This window comes from Aphelocoma coerulescens, unplaced genomic scaffold (assembly GCF_041296385.1).
Source record: "Aphelocoma coerulescens isolate FSJ_1873_10779 unplaced genomic scaffold, UR_Acoe_1.0 HiC_scaffold_76, whole genome shotgun sequence".
NCBI lineage: Eukaryota > Metazoa > Chordata > Aves > Passeriformes > Corvidae > Aphelocoma > Aphelocoma coerulescens.
Window position 1 is genome coordinate 89,974 of NW_027184062.1, and position 15,911 is coordinate 105,884.

A 15,911-nucleotide genomic window follows, 5' to 3' on the forward strand; every position below is an offset into this window, starting at 1 on the left:
ACTTAGGTTCCTAAACTTCAGAAGGGAGGCTATGGTGGTCACGTACCCCTGAGGAATGTTGGGAACAGTAAGACAGCTCAGTCATTTCAAGGTGGCCAGAAAATGGGTGTGGCAGTGGAGTGGACACTCTGTGAGTAGGTAGCCTTAAGTCATGTAACGACATGCACTTCAGTGGGAATTTTGCATCAACACCAAGAGATTGTGTCATGATGTGTTGCGTAACAACAAATTGGGCCAAAATTCTGCTGATTTTGACCAAGGTGGATGGGCCACCTTCACTTAAGCTGGCAAAGGGACATAAGTCAATGATGTTTGAAAAACAGCCATGAAACATAGCCCCTTTAGTTTGTTGCTCTGTTGCAAGTCTGCAAAGCTCTGTTGACAGGTCATTGGAAGTAGCTGTTGGAATCTAAGTGCAGTTGGACGCTTTGTCAGTCAGCATCAGCAGGAGGCTTAACGGTTTAGGTTGAGAGGTGGTGCATGGTTTTTTTTCAGAGGAATGGCCCAGTGAAGAGCAGTGTTCACTGCCATGACTACCGTTGTAGCCTTCAAGAGCAATGGTTCATTCAGAGAGAACTTCCTTGGTTCTGCTGGTTTGGTTTCGCAGCTGGAGCAAAGGTACAGCACTGGAAGCAATTCCTAGGGCAGAAGCGGGAGATATCCGAAGCTCTGGACTTCGTTGCCTAAGTGAGCGTAGTCTAATTGGAAGAGTGGTGAGCATCAGTGATATCAGATTTTTTACAAGTTCTTAATTCTGTCAAAACAAGAAAGAAGGAGAGTGATGAAGATGAAATCCTTTCCTCTTCAATCTGCCTATGCAACAACTTCAGCTGTAGTTGTAATGTGTATTCACCTATTTTGAATTGCCCAAAACCAGGCCTAGAGATGCTTCAGAGTCAGAGAAGCGGGTATTTGCTTTATTCGGCGCTGGGTGCATGGGGGATCACTCCTCCTAACACACACACACAGAGCACTCCATACAGTCCAGCATTATGTGTAAAATTTATGAACATTCATCACAATTCTTGGGATAGGAGTGGTTCTAGAAATTACTTCTCGGAAGTCATTAATATCATTAGCATACGTGCCATGCATGCGCTGTGTACGCTGATGGGCGCACTGAGGAAGGCTCCTCTTCTTCCTCGAGGGTCTTTCTGATGAAGATCAGTAGTCTTTGTCACAATGCACTTTTTACCTTTCTTTCTGGAGCATGCGCAGTTCTTCGGTGGCTGATGCAGCGATCTCTGTGCCGGTTTTCAAAAGATCCTGTTCCTCTTATCTTGACAAGATTAAGGCGAATCCTGCTGCTTAGGTTTTGTGATTAACATTTGCTGTCTCTTAGTAGTTCACTCGTGTTTACATGAGTTAACTATGGATCAACCCCCTTCTCAATTTTAGCACTGAAAGGATATTAGAGTCATTTAAAGAGATGTCTCCTATGGAGTACTATAAAACTGCCATAATGGTAAGACGTTTTCATACAGTAGTTTTAGCACAGAAGTAATATATGTACAATCTTGGATGTTTCATCCTGCTGGCTCAGGAGCCAGTATTGAGCTTTTCTCCTTTAAATCCAGTCTTAGAGCTCTGCAAGGATCACTGCAGCATGACGTTGTGACAAGGGGATGCTGATTCATGCATAAACCTTTGACGCTTTCCTTCTATCTTCAAGCAGCTTTGAAAACCAGTGATTATCTGGCATGTTGCGACTTGAGAGTCATGGTAAAGGTTTCACCAAACACTTTGTAATATCAGGCTACAGCTTTCATTCCTAAGGAAAGAGCATTGAGCAGATTGCTGGCAAAATGCTGAAAGAATGAGCCAAAACCAAAATCCTTTAATGGGAAAGATGGAAAAAATTTAGATGTGTTTATTTGAACTAAAAATAATGTGGACCAAGCCTAAATGTATTTCACACTAAATTCTTAGAACTGATTTTAAGGGAAGAAGTGAGAAAGATGAATTCCCAAGCGGAATTTTCAGCAGCATAATATTGAGCATTTATTAGTAGAACAAAGGCATATCACAGTGCAGGAGCACTTAGCAATATTGCTAGAGGCGTGGCTCCATTCATTTTACTGTGAACTTTAGTACTTCTTTAAACATAGTCCTTAAGCCCAGAAAGTCATTTACACTTCACTCAACTTTCCCCCCTCCGTCTCTGCCCCCTTGCGCCAGCACACGCCAGCACACTGCCACCTCGGTCCTCTGAGTAGCTCCAGAATTGAAGGCAGGCACCCCCCTCCGGTGCCTCCTCAGTCTCCAACCTAATTTGTAGTTGATGGGTTCTTTGGGAGGTGTGAGTTTTGATGAGATAACAGACTTCCTGGGATGCATGCGGTTTATCTTCTTTGTTTCTTGAAGATGTCTTGGTTTCCACCTCTGTAATTTCTCAACTTAAAGGACATTTATTATCATGTGTTTCTTCCTACGTTTCCCAACATGTTACCACTCATTCGAAGTTACAATTTACTCTAGTCTTGTTTTTACTTACCTATATTTTACCTTAACACTATTTCTACATAGTACATTCTCACTTCTAAATGTTAAAGTGATAGATGCGAAAGACAAAATTTATCGTTCACTCATTTATCACAGGAGGAATGTGTTAGCTGCTTGTGTTGCAGTTCACTTGTAATTGTGGTCTATTACCGCAGGCCTGGGCCCTAGGGTGTATCACTGTGTCCCGCAGCCATAGGGAGGAGGAGGAGAGAAGATCCAGCAGGCAGGAATTGTGCACCAAGATTTATTCATTTAATTATTTCACAAACTCTTTTACAGACTTTTTTCTTCATAGTCTAATTGGACAAAGGATCAGCCCCCCCCCTTGGGGTGATTGGCTAAAATCCTAAACCATCCATTGTCAAAATATTTTTCTACTAGACCATAAACCAGACTTTTCAAGGTTGCAGGTGGCTTGGTTGTTTACATACTCTGCTACCTCTTCTGTGAGAGAGAAAAGTCTCTCACAGACTTAGAAAATAGCAAGAAAATCCTCGCTAGCAGCATTTTGGTATCTACAATTCCCCCTTTTTGTTTGATAAGATAACAACTCCACTATTAATCCTAAATAGAAATTTACATCAGTTATTAATTCTAAATATGTCCTTAAGGCTTTAACGATCTGACTCCATAACAAGAAATTTAAAGTTCAGTCTCTGCTTGTGGAAGGACCATCCCAGTCTCTGCTTGTAGAAGGACCATCTGCCTGATGGTCAGCATCTTGGTCATCATCAGAAGAGTCTGATGGCTGATGATCTACATTCTGGTGGCCACTTGGATGGTTGGTGTTCTGGTCATCATTTGGAGGTTGCCTGTTCTGCCTCTGGTGCCGTAGGGCAGGGCGAACACATTTTGCAGCTAGCCACCGTACCCCAGTATCTGTAGAAACGCAAGCATAGCCACGACCCCAAACCATAAGTTCCCGCAGGCCTTCCCACTGGTTAGTGAGTAAATTCCACACCCAGACTTTTGCCCAGGGCAGTTGTCTCTTGCCTGCAGATTGCAATGAGAGAAAGTGATTCAGAAGAACAGGATTCTTTGAATTTTGTGGTACCGTAAGGTGATTAATTGTATACGAGCTTTTGCTAGTCGGCTTCAGTAACCAAATTCAAAGGTTCCTGTGAGAATCGTTGAAAAGCCATGATAACAGCCCTTAATTCAACTAACTAAGCAGAGTCTGACTCGGATTGGTGTGTTAATCAACCACTGCAAAGGCAGTGTAGGATACTGTGCACCTTTGCGCACAGTGACCCCTGCTAAAAATTTGTCCCGATCCGTATGCCCCAGGCTGCCAACACATCCCGTCCCCAAAGGTTAAGGGAAGTGGTAGTAACATAAGGCCTAATTGTAGCTGTGTGCCCCTCTGAGTCCTTCACCGTCACAGGCCGTTCGCTTCAATAGCTCTGTGTGGTTCATCCTCATCCTGTGATGGCCGATCCCACTGGGGGTAAAGGCCATGAGGGAGGCCACGCAGAGAAGGAGATGATAGTTACATCAGCACCAGTATCAATCAAACCTTGAAGCTGAGTCCAGGGCGGACGGGCGTTCGGCAGGATCAGGGTACACGTCATCTGTGGCCTTTGGTCAGAGATGTCTGCAGTCCAGAAGGCCTGCAGAAGTCCTGTAGATCCACTGCTGTTATCTTTGTGAGTTTGTTGTTCTATCCTGGGGACACAAGACTTAAAAGGCACTAATTTAGCAAGGCAGGTCTTTTCAGGAATAGTTACAGGGGGTTTTCAAATTCCCTATAAAACTGAGGACAAGGCTCCGAGGAGCGGATTCCCATCAATCCGACCTCATCCTCATCCTATCGCATTAAACCTGTTAGAAGCCAGACCTGAACAGCCCCTCTCTTCCTTTGTCTCTGAGCTAACGTGAGCCGACATCAACGGCTCCTGCCGTGTTTCCCTCTGCAAAGAAGCCAGCTAGCTAGCCCAGCAAGCTCTTTTCCTGATCCCGAAGTCGCTTCAGCGACGCGTGGAGGTAACGCAGCTGGACTGTCTCTGACCAGGGGCACGCCAGAGTCAGTGCCTCGAGCACCAAACGCTGCGTTATTGGACATTGAAGGTTCAGGCTAAGGAGAATCCAAAACGTGGACAGCATCTCCCTTCTGCTGGAAGCCTTGAAGTTCACCACTGCAGTCTGCAGCCTACACAGATCATGTGAGTATTGTAAAAGTTCTCCAAGGAAGAGCAAGAACGAGGCTAATACATGCACACAAACGCTGATCAAAAGCACTTGATGCTCTTGGACAAAAATAGGGAACCTTCACTTTTGGAAAGACAAGGTGACTATGGTTGTCTCTACAGTACTAGTAGGAAAATATCCCTGAAGTTTTGCAAAACCTCTTTTCAGGGGTTTGTTAACTTCATCTTTGTTAAGAACTGGGGAACACAGGGAGACCTGTCACTTTTTTTGCAGAATGCCATAGAAACTGCTACACTCACTTCAACAACAGTCCAAGTAACCTTCTCTGCAAATACTGACCATTTGCAGTTCTGGTTGATACAAGCCCCCATTACCTAAGAAAGGAACAACTCGGCAAGCAGTTTGCAAAGATGAACAACTTAGCACGACTGCGGCTGATGACATGCCCTGACCTTTTTTGCCTTCAGCTATGGGTGCCGTACCCTCCTACCCTCACACATGCCACTCAAAGATCCACCTGTGACAGCAACTGTGCCAAGCCGCCACCCTTCTTCAGCACCATCGCACCTACCACAAGGTAGCTGAATCAGAGGGAAAAGGAGGTCGCCAATGGAGGTGTTATAAACATATATTATATTGGCTTCTCGCAAAGTATAAAGTAGATATTATATAATGTTAGAAATGCTTTTTGCTGTGTGGATGTAGTTTTCTTTTTAGCAAGAATGTTAGCAAGTGTGAGCACGTAAGATAACCTCCAAACGAACAGAGGATGAGGCCCGAAAAGCTGCTAATCAACACTTTGTCTAGGGAGCAAAAGGGCCCAAAGGCTACTCCGCCCGGAGAACAGGCGGCCAGGAGAGTCCAAGAGCCGTTATCACCACTCTGCCCGGAGAGACGAAGAGGCCCAAAGCTGCAATCAGCCCTGTCTGTCTGGAGAATTAAGAAATCCACCCTACCATCGACTCTTGCCTAGCGGGCCCAACCCCAAGAATCAAGAGAAATAAAACCACAAGGCAGAAGACTACGCATGCTCTAAAAAGGCGGAACCAAGGAGTGGCCATGCAGAACAGCTCCAGGAAAAGTTTTAATATGAATAAAGAACAGACAGTAAAAATGGTATAAAAAAGACTCACCTCTGGCATCAGGTGTGCTCTTGGCAGAGCACCAAGGCACCCGGCCATTACCCCGTTGCTTTATTTGATGTGTCTCTTATTGTCTTTATATTAAACCCTTTAAATTCTCACAGGAGAGTGAACCTCGTTTTTCACAATTAAGGGCTCGTCCCGGAGCTACACCTCGCCTCTGAAAAGCGTGGGAGGATTCAAGAAGCAAGGGTAAGGCGCCTCCCGCCCAAGTTGGCAGGACCTTTGCTTAGCATCCTCTGGCGTGATTTGGTGGCAGCAGGGCAACACCCGGAGGACAAGAAAGACACAAAAATAAAGCAAATGAAAGAGAGCGCTCTCGACAAAAATCCCACAGACACTGGAAAAGAAACAGGACTGGGAAGTATTGTCCAAAGAAAAAGGGGGTGGTTACGGGAGATGAGCGTGTGTGAATGAGACGTGGGCTGGTTGCCCCCAGATCTGCGAAGCGAGTGTGGCAGTCTCTGAGTGCTGCCGTTCCGTCTTGTTCACGAGAACAGCGGCCAGCGAGGAGACAAAGCGAGAGATAAGCGGAGTGAAAGAATCTCCGGGGGTGACTGGGACGGGGTCCCAGAGAAGGGGTTGCAAAGTGGGAGCTACCCCCCCATATGCTGGGTTGAGGAAAACTCCAAGAGCACCCAGGGCCTAAAAGTACCCCAAGAGAGGTTGGGGTTTGGATGCTAGCAATGCCGGGTTGAGGGAAATCCAAGAGCACCCAGAATCCTAAGGATTATATCATACCCATGGGTGGATACTAACAAGTGACTTGAAAGAGGTACCTTATTATTCTGTTGTGAGTAGGAATGAGTGAGTGAACAAATATTAAAAAAGAGTGAATGTGTGAATGAAAAACTGTGTAATTCGAAGTTAACTTTGTTTTTGGGGAAGGTGGGCTCTAATAAATTTTTTGGTGTTTTTTGTACTGTGAAAGGGTGGGTAGTATTTTACAGCAGTGAAGATTGGTGTTTTAAAGGAATGAATTAGTATTTCAAAGGGGGGGATAAATTGGTATTTTGAGTAATAGAGAACTCCTGGGAAAATGGGACAACAACCTAGTAAATTAAGTTCAAATTATAAAAGGGTGCCAGAGGATATACCCCGAGACAGTCCCCTCGGGGTCAAACTCGCAAACTGGGAAACTGATCCTTCTACAAAAGGAAAAGAGAAAGTAAAAATGATTCAATTCTGCATGAAAGAGTGGGTAAAAAAGGAAATCAGATCTGATCATGTGTACTGGCCAAAATACGGGTCTGATGAGGCATGGATTTGCCAGGCTCTAAATGTATTTGTAAATTCAAAAGAGCCATCTCACCCTGAGGAGAGAGAATATGCTTCTTGCTGGACAGGAATTACAAAACCTCTGGGAACCAAAGTCTTCAAAATATCAGAAACCGCAGAGGAAAAGCAAACAGAAGAGAAAAAAGGCTGAGACCCTTTAGAAGTATTGCCTCCGCCGCCAGCACCAGAAGCTGCCCTCCTCCCCCTGGCTCCGGGGCTTCCCCCGCCAGCCCCCCCTCCGCCCGCACCGGGGGCCTTTCCCCCGGCAGCCCTCCCGCCCCAATGGAGCTGGGGGGGAGCCCTGCCCCCGCCCATGCCGGGGATCCCACCCTTCCCATATATCTCGGGAATCCCAGCACCCTCAATTGCATCAAGGGAAAGGTCACACGTCCCGGCTTCAGCCCCTACCTCTCCTGCCTTGAGAAACCCGGCTTTAGCCCCGGTGCCCGCCTCCTGTGCTCCGGAATATCTGGCTTCACTGCCATACCCCACCCCCACCCTCTGCACCACAGAATATTCAGCTTCAGCGCCAGACTTTGAATCTGCCCCTCCTCCCCAGGGGAGTTCGGTGCTTTCTTCCCAAATCAACCCTCTTCTTAACGAAGGAGCACCATCCCAGAATACAGGAGGTGCCATTAAGGCTCCGAGGCAGCCCAACAAGCCCTCCATTGCTAAACAAACAGAGGGAAGCCGAGAAATTCATTTCTTTCCGTTAAGAGAAGTACCTAGGGGAGGAGGGGGAAGCGGCTTTGTGAGTGCTCCTCTAACCTCTACAGAGGTTAGGAATTTCAAAAAAGAAATTAAAGGATTATTAGAAGACCCCATAGGTACAGCTGAAATGTTGGACCAGTTCTTAGGTCCCAACATTTTCACTTGGGAAGAAATGCAATCAATAATGAAAATAATATTCTCCCAAGAAGAAAGAGAAATGATTAGAATTGCTGGAATAAAAATTTGGGGAAAAGAAAACCAACAAGGTCCACCCGGGGATCAGAAAATGCCCATTACACCTCCTAACTGGAACCAAAATGATGAAGCTGGGAGGGGACATATGAATGATTATTGTAATTTGATAATCAAGGGAATAAAAGAGGGGGCACTCTGAGGACAAAATGTCAGAAAGGCCTTTGAGGGGCAGCAAGGGAAGGAAGAAACCCCGACTGAGTGGCTGGAGAGGCTCCGAAAGAATATGAAACAATATTCTGGGAGAGACCCGGAGTCCCTAGCAGGGCAAGCCCTGCTAAGAGTTAACTTTGTCACTCATGCCTGGCCAGATATTAGAAAAAAATTGGAAAAAATAGAAGATTGGTATGAGAAACCATTACAAGACCTAGTAAGGGAAGCTCAAAAGATATATATGTCCGGAGGGATGAAGAAAAAGCCAAAGTGGGAGCAAAGATCATGATAGCCACTATGCGAGAGAGTACCTTCCAAAAAAAATCTAAAGCCCTCAGGTAACACTCCTAAACATTCCAGATTCAGAAATGGTGGAAAAGAGAAAAATAAAACCTCAGCACAATCAAGATTCCAAGAACAACCCAGGGATGCCTGTTTCTATTGCAAGGAAGAAGGGCATTATCAAAGAGAATGCCCCCACCTGAGGAGGGATCTGAAAAGATTTCAAGAGACACGCACAGAAGAAAAATAGGGAAATCATGGGCTCTATTTTTGGGGGGATAAATACCATCTGGAGCCTTTGATAACTTTAAAAGTAGGCCCCGAAGAGGAAGTATTGGAATTTATAGTTGACACTGGGGCAGAAAAGACTTGTGTGATGAATATTCCAAAAGGGAGTAATGATATGGTAAAAGTAACAGGAGCAAAGGGGGAAGGATTTAAGGTCTCTGTCATTAAAGATGTGGTTATTGAAGGGGAAACAAAAATAGGGATAGGGGATGCTTTGTTAGCTCCTGAGGCTGGCAGCAATTTATTGGGAAGGGATTTACAAATCCAACTGGGGATTGGAGTCATACCAGAAGAAGGGAAAATGACGGCCAAAGTGTTTAAACTTAGCCAAGAAGATGAAAGCAAAATTAACAGAGAGGTTTGGGCTAGGGAAGGGAATAGGGGTGGACTAGATCTTGACCCCATAAGGGTCACAATTGAAAAAGAAGAAGGTCCCATTTGTGTACATCAGTACCCTATATCTTTAGAAGGGAGAAAAGGCTTAAAACCAGTGATAGAAGAATTAATAAAGGATGGGACACTAGAACCTTGTAAATCCCCTCATAATAGCCCTATTCTCCCAGTAAAGAAATCTGATGGAAATTATAAATTAGTGCAAGATTTAAGAGAAGTAAACAAAAGAACACGGGCCTGCTACCCTATGGTTCCTAATCCCTGCACTCTTTTAAGCAAAATTCCACCTCAACATCAGTGGTTTAGTGTGGTAGATCTTAAAAATGCCTTTTGGGCCTGCCCACTGGCAGAGGAAAGCCGAAATATTTTTGCCTTTGAATGGGAAGATCCAAACACAGGGAAAAAGAACCAGTTGAGGTGGACTAAACTGCCACAGGGCTATTGTGAGGCCCCAAATTTATTTGGGCAAGCCTTGGGAGAAATACTACAAACCTTCCCCACTCCCCCAGGAATACAATTTATCCAATATGGAGATGACCTTCTAATATCAGGAGAAGATGAAATGAAAGTTAAAGGAGCTACCATAAAGCTTCTAAATTTTCTTGGGGAAAAGGGACTAAAGGCATCAAAAAGGAAATTACAGTTTGTGGAATCAGAAGTAAAATATCTCGGCCACCTGATAAGCAAAGGTAGCTGACAACTAAGTCCTGAAACAATTACAGGGATTTTATCCCTCCCTCCTCCCTCTTCAAAAAAGGAGGTTAGGAGACTGCTGGGGCTACTGGGATATTGCAGATTATGGATTGAAAGATATACACAAGCAGTAAAATTTTTATATGAAAAATTAACAGGGGGAGACAATATACAATGGACCAAAGATGATGATGATAATAAATTAGAAAAACTGAAGTTGAAACTAGCCTCGGTACCAGCCCTAAGCTTACCCTCACTAGAAAAACCCTTTCATTTATATGTGAATGCAGAAAATGGAGTAGCTCATGGTGTATTAGTCCGGGAATGGGGAGGGGTGAGAAGACCAATAGCTTATTTAGCTAAACTATTGGACCCAGTAAGCCGTGGCTGGCCAGTATGCATTCAAGCCATAGCAGCTACCGCTATTTTGGTGGAGGAGAGCCGTAAGCTCACCTTTGGAAGTAAACTGATTGTATACACACCCCATGCGGTCCGAAATGTGCTAAATCAAAAAGCTGAAAAATGGTTAACAGACTCCAGGCTATTAAAATATGAAGCAATTCTGATTGACAGTAATGATCTAACTATAGAAGCAAGCAAAAGCCTCAATCCGGCCCAATTCCTGTATGGAGAACCAAAAGATGACCTGGCACATGATTGCTTAGAAATTACTCAATACCAAACAAAAGTTCGAGAAGATCTAGCTGAACAAGCCCTCTTAGAAGAGGAAAGAATATATGTGGATGGTTCATCCAGATGCTTGCAAGGAAAAAGAATGTCAAGATATGCCTTAGTCGATGGGATAAATATGCAGGCCATCGAAAAAGGAAAACTACCTTCAAATTGGTCGGCGCAGTCTTGTGAATTATACGCTCTAAAGAGAGCACTGGAGCATTTAGCACACAAAAAGGGGACCGTCTATACTGATTCAAAGTACATACCTTTGGAAAGATCTGGGAAGAAAGGGGTTTACTAAATTCAAAGGGGAAAGAACTGATACATGAAGGCCTGATTTCAGAAGTGTTGGAAGCATTAAAATTGCCTGAAGAAATAGCCGTAGTGCATATCAAAGGACACCAAGAAGGGATGACCCCAGAAATAAGAGGGAATAACCTAGCAGACCAAGAAGCCAAAGATGCAGCAGAAAATGGGACTGAACCAATTCTGTTAATCCTGACCCCAGAAAGGGGAGAATTGGAAATCCCCAAATTTAGTAAAGAAGAAGAAAAAGAATTATTTAAGATAGGGGGAGAACAAGATCAATCTGGAAAACGGAAACTTCCTGATGGGAGACAGTTACTTAATAAGCCACTCACTAAGAGAATATTAGAAAAATATCAAAAAACTCATTGGGGTACTCAAGCTAGCTTGTGTGATCATTTTCTAAAAAATTATGGGTGTATTGGAATCTTTGGGGTAGCAAAACAAATAACTGGGAACTGTAGAACTTGCCAAAGAGTGACTAGGAAAATAATGAGAAAAACAACATTAGGAGGCCGTGAGTTAGCTCTGCGACCATTCCAAAGTATCCAAGTAGATTTCACTAAACTTCCTCAAATACAGAGATGGAAGTTCCTATTAGTAATAGCAGACCACCTAACTTGTTGGGTAGAAGCAGTTCCTGCTACTAGAGCTACAGCTAACATAGTATGCAAAACCCTTCTGGAACAAATTATTCCCAGATATGGAATGGTTAATAAAATAAACTCAGATAGAAGAACACATTTTACATCCAAAGTCTTACAACAAATAACTCAAGCCTTGGGAATAAAATGGGAATTACATACCCCCTGGCACCCACAAAGTTCAGGCCAAGTAGAAAGAGTGAACCAGACTTTGAAAAAAACTTTAACAAAATTAATGATTGAAACTCAAATGTCATGGGTAAAATGCTTACCTTTGGCTCTGTTGAGAGGCCGAACACAGCCCAGGTCAGACCTGGCAGTGTCTCCTTATGAGATGATGTTCGGATTACCCTTCCTTACTGCTCAACATGAAACAGCCACTTATGAAGTAGGAGAAGTAAGTGTCAAAAAATATGTCACCGCAATTGCCAGAACACTTGAAAATTTGCGGCTGAAAGGAATGATCCCTCAAACCACAGCTTTGGAGTTCAAAATTCATAATATCCATTCAGGGGAATGGGTACTAGTAAAAACATGGAAAGAACAATCTTTGACTCCACAATGGGAGGGTCCTTTTCAGGTACTGCTGATGACTGAGGCCGCAATCCAGACCAAGGAACGAGGGTAGATCCATGCCAGCAGAATCAAAGGACCTGTAAAAGAACCTGAAGAGTGGACTGTAATATCCAAACCAGGTGATACCAAATTGATTCTTAAACGGAGACCAGGTGGCAATGAGCTAGAACAATCTAAATAATCCAAGGGATATGCAAAGAATCACACCTAACTGAGAAGTAAAAGCCAAATTTATATCAGTGGCCCCTGGACAAATTCTGGGACATCGTGGAGAAGAATATTCTCACTTCAAACAGGAAGGGTTGGGACTGGATCAAACAGGGAACTCTCATGTCCTGATTCTAGCCTGTGATTTGTATTAAGAAGGGGGAGAATCACAACTTCCATCAGTGCCACATCATATACCCTGTTTGAATCATTCTAACACGGGGCATGCCAACCACGTCAAATATAAGTAATTAATCTAGAGGGAAATTGGCATTTCACACCGTCGACACCCTAGTTGTAAAGGGTGTCAAGCACAAAATCGACCCCCTATCCAGACAAAATCATAAGCAACAAAAGCAATAACTTTGCTCTGCAGATGGGAATTACTAGTGCCTGTTGAATGGGAAACACCTAAGATACGATAAGATACTACAGTTAAAAAGGTGCCAAAAGAAATTTGCCTAAAAGCTACAAAGGAAGTGACAAGGAAATAGAGGGCAAGACCGGGTCGGCCACTGTACTCGCCACCGAGAAGATCCAATACACCTGCTATGGGTTGCAACCTCATAGGCAAGGGAGGTGGGAGTATAAGCCATGCCGGACCTCTGTTATTCCTTCTTTTGTCACTTCTCCTGGTCCCTTTTGGGACACCGGCAAGACCATGTTACAAATGCTATCGAAAGCTCTACATGGAAAGACACCGGGGCTTCTTTCTTATTACTCATACCCATACCAACAGTCACTGTTATGACTCATCCAAATTAGGTATTTGCATGCATAAAGGAGAAAAATATTGGATTACAGAAAATTTAGGAACAAGTGGAAACAGACTAAGAAGCAATTGTCCAAAAGGAGAAAAATAGATTTGCTCCACAGCTGCCACCAGGGGAACAGTCCAAGATTTGGTAAAAGAGCAAGTGGTAAGTAAAGATACAAAGCCAGCACAGCAACCTCGCCCTATATTCACCTCGCCACGCCAGGACCTGTATGCAAAGCTCAAACAACAAAGAGGAAAAAACCCCAAGGTTAGGAAAAAACCTGTTTGTGGAATTGGGGGAGAGGATAGGTAAAGAACTTAACATAACCAACTGTTGGGTCTGTGGAGGAGCTTTAATGACAGAAGAATGGCCACGGAAAGGTAGCAGCGTAGGCCCGGTAGAACTCCTTAAATGGAACCGGACAAATATAAGAGGGGGGAACCGACCTGAGGGGTGGATTTTAAGTTCAACAGTGATAGGGGAAGAATGCCTCTGGCGAACTGGGATAAACTTTCTTAATGAAGTAGGAAACACTCCCTGTAAAAGCTATAAAGTGAGTAACAAAACTTCAAGGTGGTGGGTCCCAGAAAAACCAACTTGGTATTGAGCCCAGAAAAAAGGAAAAGACTGTGTATATGATCATGAAGTTGGACTCTTTCCGTGTAATGACACGAGGAAAAATCCTTATTTTGGAATCCCAGAAATAGCCAAATTTGGGGAGAATATAAATCAACAAGAAGGTGATTATTGGAAAGCACCAGATGGCTTCTTTTGGATATGTGGGAAAAGGGCATCCCCAAGACTCCCTTCACATTGGAAAGGGAGTTGTACACTAAGAATCATTCAACCAGGGTTTTTCCTTTTCCCAGAACCAGTGGGAGATCAATTAGGTATACCTCTCTATGAAGACTTCAAAAGAAAGAAAAGAGATTTAATTGGAGGATTCCAAAAATGGAAAGATGAGGAATGGCCCCCTGAACGAATATTAGAAACAGATGGGCCAGCTACCTAAGCACAAGATGGAAGTTGGGGATATCAGACCCCAATTTACATGCTGAATCGTATCATCAGACTCCAAGCTCTTGTAGAAATCATAACCAATGAAACAGCTGGGGCTATGGAATTAATAGTCAGCCAGCAACGCCAAACCAGAGCTGCAATACATCAAAATAGGCTGGCTTTAGACTATTTACTGGCCGAAGAAGGCGGTGTGTGCAGGAAGTTCAATACATCGGACTGTTGTTTAAAAATTGATGACAATGGGGATGCCGTTCTAGATATGGCCAACCAAATCAGAAAAATAGCCCATGTACCAGTCCAAAAATGGGAATCAATGATGTCTGCTAACTGGTGGGATGGCATATTGGGGAAAGAATGGTGGAAGAAGCTAGGTTTCTTCCTCTTATGTGCTACAGCTAGTCTAATATTTCTCCCTTGCTTGATCCCCTGCTTTATTCGGCTAATCACCAGCATAGTTCAAGGCATGCAAGTTGTGGCAATGCCTACTGACCCAAAGTTGGCTATGTCTGGAACAGCACAAAAAATTATGGTATTAAAAAGACAAAGTGATACAAAAGACCCTCTTGAAGAAGCCAAATTGATCTGTGAAAAGAACGAACAGACATTAGAAGCCAAGAAAAAAGAATTATTGCTCAAGCCAAATGATTTATAAAATAGAAAAGGGGGGATTGTTATAAACATATATTATATTAGCTTCTCGCAAAGTATAAAGTAGATATTATATAACGTTAGAAATGCTTTCTGCTGTGTGGATGTAGTTTTCTCTCTTTTTAGCAAGAATGTTAGCAAGTGTGAGCACGTAAGATAACCTCCAAACGAACAGAGGATGAGGCCCGAAAAGCTGCTAATCAACACTTTGTCTAGGGAGCAAAAGGGCCCAAAGGCTACTCCGCCCGGAGAACGGGCGGCCAGGAGAGTCCGGGAGATTTTATCACCACTCTGCCCGGAGAGACGAAGAGGCCCAAAGCTGCAATCAGCCCTGACTGTCTGGAGAATTAAGAAATCCACCCTACCATCGACTCTTGCCTAGCGGGCCCAACCCCAAGAATCAAGAGAAATAAAACCACAAGGCAGAAGACTAGGCACGCTCTAAAAAGGCGGAACCAAGGAGTGGCCATGCAGAACAGCTCCAGGAAAAGTTTTAATATGAATAAAGAACAGACAGTAAAAACGGTATAAAAAGGACTGACCTCTGGCATCAGGTGTGCTCTTGGCAGAGCGCCAAGGCAACTGGCTGTTACCCCGTTGCTTTATTTGATGTGTCTCTTATTGTCTTTATATTAAACCCCTTTAAATTCTCACAGGAGAGTGAACTTCGTTTTTCACAGAGAGAAGTTGTTCCCCCTGACAGCTAAGCTCCAACTACGGTGTCGCTTATGTCCTTCCCAGGACGGGCGGGAAAACGCCTCGGCGCAGCGCAGCGCTGGCCGGGAGCGGCCGGCACGGCACCGAGCGCGCTCCCCACTCCCTCCCGCCCGCGCCGCTGCGGAGACCCCGGGTTCGCCGGAATCGGCCACATGCTGCACGGAGGGCAGCGCGGCAAAGGCGGCCTCCCCTCGTCGCCCGGGGAAGGCCGGCCTCGGATCCCCGCTCTCTCCACCGGCACGGGCAGTGCCAGCAGCCTCTCGCTGTGGTCGCCGCTGGCCGAAAGCCTCGCCGCGCACCGCCCGGCCGGCCCCGCCGCTCCGCGGGGTCACACGGCACCTGCCGTGGGCGGCCGCCGAGCGACAGGAAGCAGAAGCGCTCACCGCCGCGCCGCTCGCCGCCCCGCCCGGGCGCTCCTCTCCTCGCGCTACCACGATGGCGCCGGCCCGCCCCGCCTTCCCCGTCGCCTGCGGCGCAACGCGGCTGCTCCGAGCCACGCAGCACGCGTGCGGCCGGGC